The following is a 12,514-nucleotide window of genomic DNA, read 5'->3' as shown; positions in this document are numbered from 1 at the left end:
TCTAAATGCCTAACAAATCTAAGTGAGACTAAGACTTTAATATGTTGGATCAGTATGACTATGTATCTATTATGTGCCAAATAAAAGAGACATGAGACCGATTTATCGTGCCTGGCTAGGTTTTCAGCAGTGTAGACATTTTTCACCATAATTTCTAAGAACATAGTAACTGGTGGAATGTGTTCTAAAAATGACTTGCATGTAAAGTGCAATATAAAAGATTTGAATATGACAAATTTAATCAGTCAAGTGAAAGGACACTGCTCAGACAAATATGAAGAGTTAATGCTAAAGGGGAAAAAATCCACTCAGCAGAGCTATTACTTCAAAGCATTCAATTGAGAAAAACATGAAACCAAAATAACAGAACTTATGGCTCTTGACAATCAGAGATTTTCTGTTGTGGACAATTTCAGATTTCACAGGCTTGTTGAATATCTTAAGCCCATCAATGTTGTGCCCAGATGGCATTATTTTTCCAGTGTGGCTCTGAATAGTACAATGTAGGATTACATTTCAACCATAATGTTCAATGTAGATATCTGGCACTCAGGTAAATTTTACTGCTCATTGCTTTGAAAAAGATTTTAAAATAATATTCAGGAATGCACTGGGTCACACAGTGTATGACTCTCTGGATGGCTATCAACATGATGTCGGAAGTATAGAACATCCATTACGAAAACAGTATGCAGTAGTTAAGGATAATGGTGAAAATGCTTCCAAAAAAGAACATGAACACAAGGCTACAAGTTTCAAGGTTTCTTTATTTAGTCATGTTTAAACAAGAAAACATATGAATTGCCTTCTCAGTTGCATCTAATAATAGACAGAAAGAAATAAAATAAACAAGTTAAGATCAGGTAGCTTTGAACGGTTACAGGATACATATCGGACCTCTGCCATTTTCTCGATATTCCGCATTAAAATGTCATATGGCATTAGGAAGAAAAGAATTTCTGGAGGGTTTTGTGTGGGTTTTGAAAGCAACTATTCTTCCTAATTTATTGAAGTTAAGTTCTACACGTAATGGATGTCTGGCATCAGTTGAGATGATTTCCAGTTTCTTTAGCATTGTCCTCTGACACACACTTACCAAATCATCTACAGTACATCAGCCCCAATAACTTTAGCTTCATGCCTAGTAATCTGCTGGAGCCAAATGTGACATTTGCAAGCAGAATGTGTAAGAGGGGCTAAAATTCACTCCCATTTACACACTTTCTTACACACTTTCAAATCTCACTATTACAAAAAAAAAAAAATCTTGGAAGGAGACAAAACATGATTTTCTCAGAGACACTTTAACGTCCCGTGAGACAAAGCAGTGAGACAAAAGGACAGCCGCTGTACATGCTTTTAAATGATCGACAACCAGCGCGACAAGCAGAACACACAGCTCGGTAGCAGTAGCAGCTGCACGCCAGCAGTTGATCCGACCACATCTCCTTAGCTTGCGTTCAGTCCCCCCCTCCCCCCCTTCACAATGCGAGCGGCAGAGGCATGAAGTGGCTGGCACTTAGTGCGTCATGGGCAGTATGAGTATTTTTTAATATGGTAATAACCATATGTGCTTTGTAGTGATAGCAAAGAAAAATTTTTAATGTCACGTTTTCTTGGAGAATAGAGATAAACATCTTTCTGATAGAATAGGAGCCTATTGTGACCAATGCTGGACAGGAGCTAGCAGTATCAAAAAAGTCCATAAAAAAAAATTCACGTTACTTTTGTCGCTTAATCCATATTAAAATATCCACTCATATTCTCACAAAGTTCAAAATGGATGCATTTTTTTCCAAAAATATTGTTAAATAAGTAGTCCTCAAACAGGAAACCCGTTCACATGGGATTGCACCTTTGAATTAATTATCCACGTCTCCCCCTAACTCATAAAAGTGTCACAACCAGAAGAAGTTAATTCTGTAGCTCTAGCTGCCATTTCCCCTCCTTTAACCGCCACCTTATCGTGGTGGAGGGGTTTGCGTGTCCCAATGATCCTAGGAGTTCTGTTGTCCGGGGCTTTATGCCCCTGGTAGGGCCACCCAAGGCAAACTGGTCCTAGGTGAGGGATGAGACAAAGAGCGGTTAAACAAAACCTCCTATGATGAAAAACAATTTTGGACGGCATTTTCCCTTGCCCGGACACGGGTCACCGGGGCCCCACCCTGGAGCCAGGCCTGGAGGTGGGGCTCGATGGCGAGCGCCTGGTGGCCGGGCTTGCACCCATGGGGGTCGGCCGGGCACAGCCCAAAGAAGCAACATGGGTCCCCCTTCCCATGGGCTCACCACCTATGGGAGGGGCCAAGGAGGTCGGGTGCAGTGTGAGTTGGGTGGTGGCCGAAGGCGGGGACCTTGGTGGTCCGATCCTCGGCTACAGAAGCTGGCTCTTGGGACGTGGAATGTCACCTCTCTGAAGGGGAAGGAGCCTGAGCTAGTGCGCGAAGTTGAGAGGTTCTGGCTAGATATAGTCGGACTCACTTCGACGCACAGCTTGGACTCTGGAACCAATCTCCTTGAGAGGGGCTGGACTCTGTACAACTCTGGAGTTGCCCCCGGTGAGAGGCGCCGAGCGGGGTGTGGGTATACTTATTGCCCCCCGACTTGGAGCCTGTACATTGGGGTTTACCCCGGTGGACGAGAGGGTAGCCTCCCTTCACCTTCGGGTGGGGGGACGGGTCCTAACTGTTGTTTGTGCGTATGCACCGAACAGCAGTTCGGAGTACCCACCCTTTTTGGAGTCCCTGGAGGGGGTGCTAGAGGGCATACCTTCTGGGGACTCCCTCGTACTGCTGGGAGACTTCAATGCTCACGTGGGCAATGACAGTGAGACCTGGAAGGGCGTGATTGGGAGGAATGGCCCCCCCGATCTGAACCCGAGCGGTGTTTCGTTATTGGACTTCTGTGCTCGTCACGGATTGTCCATAACGAACACCGTGTTCAAGCATAGGGGTGTTCATATGTGCACTTGGCACCAGGACACCCTAGGCCTCAGTTCGATGATGGACTTTGTGGTCGTGTCGTCGGACTTGTGGCCACATGTCTTGGACACTCGGGTGAAGAGAGGGGCGGAGCTGTCAACTGATCACCACCTGGTGGTGAGTTGGCTTCGATGGTGGGGGAGGATGCCGGTCAGGCGTGGTAGGCCCAAACGTGTTGTGAGGGTCTGCTGGGAACATCTGGCAGAGCCCCCTGTCAGAAGTAGCTTCAACTCCCACCTCCGGCAGAACTTCGACCACATCCCAAAAGAGGTGGGGGACATTGAGTTCCGAATGGGCCATGTTCCGTGCCTCTATTGTTGAGGCAGCTGACCGGAGCTGTGGCCGTAAGGTGGTCGGTGCCTGTCGTGGCGGCAATCCCCGAACCCGTTGGTGGACACCGGCGGTGAAGGATGCCATCAAGCTGAAGAAGGAGTCCTACAGGACCCTTTTGTCCTGTGGGGACCCTGGAGGCAGCTGATAGGTACCGGCAGGCCAAGCGGAATGCGGCTTTGGTGGTTGCTGAGGCAAAAACTCGGGCGTTGGAGGAGTTTGGGGGAGGCCATGGAGAACGACTTTCGGACGGCTTCGAGGAGATTCTGGTCCACCATATGGCGTCTCAGGAAGGGGAAGCAGTGTAGTGTCAACACTGTATATGGTAGGGATGGTGCGCTGCCGACCTCAACTCGGGACGCTGTGGGTTGGTGGGGGAAGTACTTCGAAGACCTCCTCAATCCCATTAACATGCCTTCCAATGAGGAAGCAGAGCCTGGGGACTCACAGGTGGGCTCCCCCATCTCTGGGACTGAGGTCACCGAGGTGGTGAAAAAACTCCTTGGTGGCAGGGCCCCGGGGGTTGGATGAGATATGCCCGGAGTTCCTCAAGGCTCTGGATGTTGTAGGACTGTCTTGGTTGACACGCCTCTGCAACATCGCATGGACATCAGAGACAGTGCCTCTGGATTGGCAGACCGGGGTGGTGGTCCCCCTCTTTAAGAAGGGGGATTGGAGGGTGTGTTCCAACCACAGAGGGATCACACTCCTCAGCCTCCCTGGAAAAGTCTATTCAGGGGTCCTGGAGAGGAGGGTCCGTCGGATAGTCGAGCCTCGGATTCAAGAGGAACAGTGTGGTTTTCGTCCTGGTCGCGAACAGTGGACCAGCTCTATACCCTTAGCAGGGTCCTGGAGGGTGCATGGGGAGTTTGCCCAACCAGTCTACATGTGTTTTGTGGACTTGGAAAAGGCATTCGACCGTGTCCCTCGGGAATCCTGTGGGGGGGTACTCCGAGAGTATGGGGTACCAGCCCCCCTGATAAGGGCTGTTCGTTCCCTGTACGATAGGTGCCAGAGCTTGGTCCACATTGCCGGCAGTAAGTCGAAACCCGTTTCCAGTGAGAGTTGGACTCCAGCCAGGGCTGCCCTTTGTCACCGATTCTGTTCATAATTTTTATGGACAGAATTTCTAGGCGCAGCCAGGGCGTTGAGGGGGGTCCAGTTTGGTGGGCTCAGGATTGGGTCACTGCTTTTTGCAGATGATGTTGTCCTGTTTGCTTCATCAGGCCGTGATCTTCAGCTCTCTCTGGATTGGTTCGCAGCCGAGTGTGAAGCGGCTGGGATGAGAATCAGCACCTCCAAATCCAAGACCAAGGTCCTCAGCCGGAAAAGGGTGGAGTGCCCTCTCAGGGTTGGTAGCGAGATCCTGCCCCAAGTGGAGGAGTTCAAGTATCTCGGGGGTCTTGTTCACGAGTGAGGGAAGAATGGAGCGTGAGATCGACAGGCGGATCGGTGCGGCATCTGCAGTAATGCGGGCGCTGCATTGGTCTGTCGTGGTGAAAAAGGAGCTGAGCCGCAAAGCGAAGCTCTCAATTTACCAGTCGATCTATGTTCCTACCCTCACCTATGGTCATGAGCTATGGGTAGTGACCGAAAGAACGAGATCGCGAATATAAGCGGCTGAAATGAGTTTCCTCCGCAGGATGTCTAGGCTCTCCCTTAAAGATAGGGTGAGAAGCTCAGTCATCCGGGAGGGGGGCTCAGAGTAGAGCCGCTGCTCCTCCGCATCGAGAGGAGTCAGATGAGGAGGCTCGGGCATCTGATCAGGATGTCTCCTGGACGCCTCCCTGGTGAGGTGTTCCGGGCATGTCTAACCGGGAGGAGGCCCCGGGGAAGACCCAGGACACGCTGGAGGGACTATGTCTCTCGACTGGCCTGGGAACGCCTTGGGATTCTCCCGGAAGAGCTAGAAGAAGTGGCCGGGGGAGAGGGAAGTCTGGGCATCTCTGCTCAAGCTGCTGCCCCCCGCGACCCGACCTCGGATAAGCGGGAGACAATTGATGGATGGATGGATAGCTGCCATTTTCTTCACTGTTTTCCATTTGCTTTCTTGGCCAAAATCTGCCAATTATACGGGGTTCACCATCTGGTGCCCCAACTCTTATAGTTGTCTGCTTTCTTTCTTACAACATGCATTTATTTCTAGTACAATGGACTACTAAAAACGGCATTCACTGGCTAATCATACTGTCCTATATGCTGCTTTGATTTCAATCAAAATGCTACTGCAAGAAATTATTGCAACAACAAAAAGTACAACCACGTTTAACTCCAGTTCTTAAGTCCTCATGCTAGCCACTTTTCCATTAACCTCCTTAATGTGCATTTTAAAATTGCGAAATACAAAAACAGTAATGAAAATGTGAATTTCGAAAAAATCTCTCAAAATTCGCAAAAATCTTTATACACTCGATTGAGGTAGTTTCTCAGGCGATTTGACAAAGCAATAATTTGCAAAACTGCAACGGAAACACTTAGGTCACATGACATGACGCAATAAATCAACATTTTTAAACAATTATTCATAAACTGATAACAAGTAGTGATTTTATTAAAAAAAAATGTAATGTGATAACTTAGAAAATACATATGCGTAAGTATAAAATTAGATTTTCAAATACCTGTGTAAATGTGATGTGGCAAATACAGCAGTATCACGAACACTACCAGGTGACACAACACAAATACCCCTAAACATTAATCTATCATCAATGACCAGCTGCAGAACAACAGATGCCAATCCCTACCTGTTAATATAATCGCGATATCCGTTACTTGGTGCACAAAAAGGGATGTGTAAGTTGTCAATTGCACCACACACCTGAAGTATTTTGTGTGCCTCGTAATTGTACTGCAAAATCTGCAATGCCTCTTCCCCATCAGGTAAAGTGATGCATTGCCTCATTAGTTTGAAGCATATGGCCCAACACACCCCTTTATACTCACCTGTGAACGGTTGGGCGGGCAGTCAGATAGATAGATATTTTAGTGTAGTCGGCAGGCTGACATAGATAGACAGACAGACACACACACACTTTATTAATCTCCAAGGGGAAATTTACATACTCCAGCAGCAGCATACTGATAAAAAAACAATATTAAATTAAAGAGTGATAAAAATGCAGGTATAAGAGACAATAACGTTGTATAATGTTAATGTTTACTCCCCCCGGGTGGAATTGAAGAGTCGCATAGTGTGGAGGAGGAACGATCTCCTCAGTCTGTCAGTGGAGCAGGACAGTGACAGCAGTTCTGTCGCTGAAGCTGCTCCTCTGTCTGGAGATGATCCTGTTCAGTGGATGCAGTGGATTCTCCATGATTGATAGGAGTCTGCTCAGCGCCCGTCGCTCTGCCACGGATGTCAAACTGTCCAGCTTCGTGCCTACAATAGAGCCTGCCTTCCTCACCAGTTTGTCCAGGCGTTAGGCGTCCCTCTTCTTTATGCTGCCTCCCCAGCACACCCACCGCGTAGAAGAGGGCGCTCGCCACAACCGTCTGATAGAACATCTGCAGCATCTTGTTGCAGATGTTGAAGGACGCCAACCTTCTAAGAAAGTATAGTCGGCTCTGTCCTTTCATGCACAGAGCATCAGTATTGGCAGTCCAGTCCAAATGATCATCCAGCTGCACTCCCAGGTGTTTATAGGTCTGCACCCTCTGCACACAGTCACCTCTGATGATCACGGGGTCCATGAGGGGGCCTGGGCCTCCTAAAAATCCACCACCAGCACCTTGGTTTTGCTGGTGTTCATGTGTAGGTGGTTTGAGTTGAACCACTTAACAAAGTCCTTGATTAGGTTCCTATACTCCTCCTTCTGCTCACGATAGCAGTGTCGTCAGCAAACTTTTGCATGTGGCATGACTCTGAGTTGTATTGGAAGTCTGATGTATATAGGCTGAACAGGATTGGAGAAAGTACAGTCCCCTGCGGCACTCCTGTGCTGCTGACCACAATGTCAGACCTGCAGTTCCCGAGATGCACATACTGAGGTCTGTCTGTAAGATAGTCCACGATCCATGCCACCAGGTATGAATCTACTCCCATCTCTGTCAGCTTGTCCCTAAGGAGCAGAGATTGGATGGTGTTGAAGGCGCTAGAGGACTCCAGAAACATAATTCTTACTGCACCACTGCCTCTGTCCCAGTGGGAGAGGGATCGGTGTAGCATGTAGATGATGGCATCCTCCGCTCCCACCTTCTCCTGGTATGCGAACTGCAGAGGGTTGTGGGCGTGGCGGACCTGTGGCCTCAGGTGGTGAAGCAGCAGTCGCTCCATGGTCTTCATCACATGTGACGTCAGGGCGACAGGCCGGAAGTCATTCAGCTCACTAGGACGTGATACCTTTGGGACTGGGGTGATCCAAGATGTTTTTTCCAAAGCCTCGGGACTTTCCCCTGTTCCAGGCTCAGGTTGAAGATGCACTGTAGAGGACTTTAGCAGTTGTGGCGATACTCCATCTGGACCCACTGCTTTGCTGGCACGAAGTCTCCTCAGCTCTCTGCTTACCTGGGCTGCTGTAATTGTGGGTGAGTGGAAACTCTCTCCTATGCTGGTATCTGCAGAAGGATGGGTGGAGGGTGCAGTACTCTGAGGTAAGCGTGGGTTAGGGTGGTCAAACCTGTTAAAGAAGATGTTCATCAGGTTTGCTCTATCTCCACGTCTCTCTCGATGGTGGCACCCCGCTTCGAGCTGCAGCCAGTGATGATCTTCATCCCATCCCACACTTCCTCCATGCTGTTACTCTGCAACGTCTGCTCCATCTTTCTCCTGTACTGCTCCTTCGCCACCCTGAGCTGGACTCGGAGTTCCTTTTGCACGCACTTAAGGTAGCCAGTTTATAAAGTACGATAGTTATGTGCTTCTCACTTGGGACTGGCTCCCTCGTGTATACTACAGTAGGGGGCTCAAGAGGGCCTATTATGCTGCATAATTCCATGAATGCTGAGCTACCCATCCTAATATTTTGTACTCACAACTCCTCAGTAAAACCATTGTGGTCGATTTCAAAGAAATTCCCAAGATGTGGCCTATAGTATAGGGAGTTCGCCTTCCCTTTATTGTATTCACTTGCTCTTGCCACCTCCAATTAAAAATGAACACTGCGATTGTAGGCGCAGTTGAAATAACTTGAACCAACACCCAACATATTGGTTGCTGTTTTTAAATTCAGGTGATAAAACAAACTATTTGCATAAAATCACTCAATGGAAACACAGATCATCCGCATTTGTGTTTTGTCGACTTTTTAGAAGTGTCACTTCTATTTTGCACATAAATGCAATGGAAATGTGGCTACCGAGTTCCACATAAGCTTACAGCTGACTGCAAAAATTCCTGTGTTTTGCTTATAAAGCCTTAAACAGCCAAGGCCTGGCTTACTTATATGAATTTAAAATGAGTTATAAAGCTGAGCATGCATTAAGATTCAAGATGTCAGCCTACCAAAGATTCCCTAGACTAACAAAATAACAGTGGGCGGCAGTTGAGGTTTTACCTACAAGGCTCCAAAGCTGCAGAACAATCTACCTGCTAAGAAATGTTCCTTCAATCTTAAGCTGAAGATTTGCAACATTAGTTCTAACTAGAGCTGTTGATTAGCTGTGCATACTGCATCTCAGTTTGTTAGCAATTTATACTAAACATAAGTTACACAAGGACTGTGAACTGTTACTCATCCTCGTCTATTCCGTTTTTCTTCTCATTGTTACTGCCAAGCTGGTCTCCTGCCCTTAGAAAGATATCGGAGATGCTGGGAGCATTGCAATTAATGGCTGGAAAGATTCTGTCACCATATTAGGAGGATTCTAGTAGGATTGACTACTGCAATGCAGTGTTCACTGGATGTTCAAATTGTTCTTTATACAGCTTCCAGTTAACCCAAAATGCTGCTGCAAGAATTATTACAAGAACATGAAAATACAAACACATATCTCCAGTTATGAAATCCTTACACTGGCTCCTGGTTAAGTTTAGGGCAGATTTTAAAATCCTCCTTTTAACATATAAGCCTTAAATGGCCAAGATCCGGCTTACTTGTCTGAACTTATCATGACTTACAAACCTGAGCGCGCGTTAAGATCAAGATTCCGGTCTTCTTATGATTCCAAGAATTAATAAAATAACAGTGGGAGGTCGAGCTTTTAGTTACAGGGGGCCCTAAACTGTGGAGTGCTCTGCCTGCTACTATAAGAGATGCCTCTTTGGTCTCAGCTTTTAAGTCCCGGCTGAAGACTCACTATTTCAGTTTAGCACACTCTGACTAGAGCTGCTGATTAACTATAGACTGCATCTCTGTTAGTCATTAGCACTAAAACGTAAGTAATATGATAGTTATAATTTGTTAATAACACTCACCTATTCTGTTTCTCTTCTCGGTACTCAAATGTGGCAGTTGGTGCAATGGCCAACCTGCCAAGTTGTTTTGCCTGCCTTAGGAAAAGTCATCTCTGATGGAGGATCGCAGGAATCGTCGGTAGATGTGTCCTTTCATTGGATTGGCTGGCCCAGTGTTGTCTCAACTGTGGAATAATGGCCAAATGGGGGAGGCAGCTTAATGGCTGAGGTCTCCAGGACTCTAAACAAATCCAAATCGTATTAAGTGATATCATCTACTGTTAAATTCTGCTCTGTACTTGTAATATTTTTATTTTTATACTTTATTGAGGATTTGTTCTGTTCTGTGTATTGTATTGTATTGACCCCCCTTCTTTTTGACACCCACTGCACGCCCAACCTACCTGGAAAGGGGTCTTCTCTTTGAACTGCCTTTCCCAAGGTTTCTTCCATTTTTTCCCTACAAGTGTTTTTTTGGGAGTTTTACCTTGTCTTCTTAGAGAGTCAAGGCTGGGGGGCTGTCAAGAGGCAGGGTCTGTTAAAGCCCATTGCGGCACTTCTTGTGTGATTTTGGGCTATACAAAAATAAATTGTATTGTATTAGCCCAGCACAGACATTACTATAGAGCGACCAACAGCAGGCAAACAGCTAGTTGGCCAAGGTGTGCAGGACTGTGACTGTATCTGACTGTAACTGTGTACCCAACCCGGGATTCATTTTTTCCATTGAGGCTGCTGACTGGATTCTTTGTTTTCCTCTCCACCGTTATCAAATGGCCACAACTCAATGCTAATGTTAATGGACAGATATTGCCATTTATGTTAACAAGTTTGGAATTTTTATTACTCGTGTATATTTAAGCAAATCCATGTCTTTATGTGTATTCGTCATGTAGTTAATACTTCATAAAGTTTGTAATTGCATTTACCTGTGAACGTCTTAAGAGTATTCCAAGCCTGCGCTCAGTAAAGAGCACTATACAAAAATATACTGAATTAAATTGAAAACAAAATCTTGGAATGTTTAACTGATAATGAAACTCAGTCGACACATAACTGCTCTATCAGTTCTGTTTTACAAGTCTAATATTTATCACTGATCCATGTGAAATATACACTCACCAGCCACTTTATTAAGTATATCTTGCTAGTACCAGTTTGGACCTCCTTTTGCCTTCAGAACTGCTGTAATTCCTTGTGGCATTGATTCAACAAGGTGCTGGAAACATTCCTCAGGGATTTTGGTTCATATTGACATGATAGCGTCACACAGTTGCTGCAGATTTGTCAGCTGCAAATCCATGATATGAATCTGCTGTTACCACCACATCCCAAAGGTGCTCTGCCGAATTGAGATCTGGTGACTGTGGAGGCTATTTGAGTCCAGTGAACTCACTTTCATGTTCAAGAAACCAGTTTGAAATGATTTGAGCTTTGTGACATGACATGTTATCCTGCTGGAAGGAACCATCAGAAGCTGGGTACACTGTGGTCATAAAGGGATAGAGATGGTCAGCAACAGTACTCAGGTAGGCTGTGGCATTTAAACAATGCTCAGTTTGTACTAAGGGACCCAAAGTGTGCCAAGAAAATATCCCTCACACCATTACATCACCCCCATCCTGAACTGTTGACACAAGGCAGAAAAGATCAGTGCTTTCATGTTGTTGAAGCCAAATTCTGACCCTATCATCTAAATGCTGCAACAGAAATCAAATCAAAACACACCAGTCCAGCAATGATTTTACAATCTTCTGTTGTCTAATTTTGCTGAACCCATGTGAATTGTAGCCTCTGTTGCCTGTTCTTAGCTGACTGGAGTGGCACCCGGTGTGGTCTCCTGCTGCTGTAGCCCATCTGCTTCATGGTTCGACGTGCTGTGTGTTCAGAGCTGCTCTTCTGCATACCTCAGTTGTATCAAGTGCTTATTTGAGTTACTGTTGCCTTCCTATTAGCTTGAACCAGTCTGGCCATTCTCCTCTGACCTCTGGCATCAACAAGGCATTTTTGCCTGGAAAACTGACACTCCCTGGATATTTTCTCTTTTTATGGCCATTCCCTGTAAACCCCCAGAGATGGTTATGTGTGAAAATCCCAGTTATCAGCAGTTTCTGAAATACTCAGACCAGCCTGTCTGGCACCAACAACTATTTCATGTTTAAAGTCACTTCAATGACCTTCTTCGTCATTCTGATGCTTGGTTTGAACTTCTGCAGGGTCATCTTAACAATGTCTACTTGTCGAAATGCACTGAGTTGCTGCCATGGGATTGACTATTAGATATTTGTGGCTAACAAGTCAGTTCAACAGGTTTACCTAATAAATGGCCGTTGAGTATATAACAAGCAAGTCAATTTCCGCAACCTAGTTCACATTATTAGAAAGAATGTAAACATTTTTCTGTTAATATACCTGCTCGGCCCTTCATTATACAAAAGTGCTATATAAAAATTTGATATATATATATTAGGTGGGTCGTATGACCCAAAATTCTATATCACGGTATTTTTCTAAATTCTGCCGGTTTCATCTTAGGGTATGAGACGGTATTTTTTCCCGCATGCATGAGTGGCATGTATACCCACATTTTCCCACTGCACTTACTACAGTAGACTGGCTAAGAATAACCTATTAGACTGTTATGAGAATTGTAACATCGTACAAATAAGACATTTTAATGTTCACACAAGGTATTAATCCAGGTTTGCATGGCCCCATAAAGTGATATTTTCAAGGGGGTGGCACTAAAGAGAAGGAATCACATTGCATGACAGATGCAGTCAAAATATAGAACCTTTAATTGAACAAATTTTGCAAAAGCTTAAACTATGATTTTGACAACATATTTTCAACCATCCGAAGAGGCATTTAG

General features: G+C 45.7%; 1 protein-coding gene across 4 annotated transcripts in view; it reads right to left on the bottom strand.

Moving 5' to 3' along the window:
- atg4c (autophagy related 4C, cysteine peptidase) overlaps positions 1-12,514 on the bottom strand; it is a 117,458-nt gene that overhangs the window by 63,181 nt on the left and 41,763 nt on the right. The window contains exon 1 of one of the 4 annotated variants that reach the window (XM_028810938.2): positions 9,664-9,684. The exons of the other annotated variants lie outside the window; for them this stretch is intronic. The gene's annotated coding sequence lies outside the window, so the exon portion shown is untranslated. Of the gene's footprint in view, positions 1-9,663; positions 9,685-12,514 lie in introns of those variants that run through there. 4 annotated transcript variants of the gene reach the window in all.

The sequence above is a fragment of the Erpetoichthys calabaricus genome, chromosome 10 (genome assembly GCF_900747795.2).
Source record: "Erpetoichthys calabaricus chromosome 10, fErpCal1.3, whole genome shotgun sequence".
Classification (NCBI taxonomy): domain Eukaryota; kingdom Metazoa; phylum Chordata; class Cladistia; order Polypteriformes; family Polypteridae; genus Erpetoichthys; species Erpetoichthys calabaricus.
The sequence above is the reverse complement of the archived record's forward strand: the minus strand, read 5'-3'. Positions and strand labels throughout refer to the sequence as shown.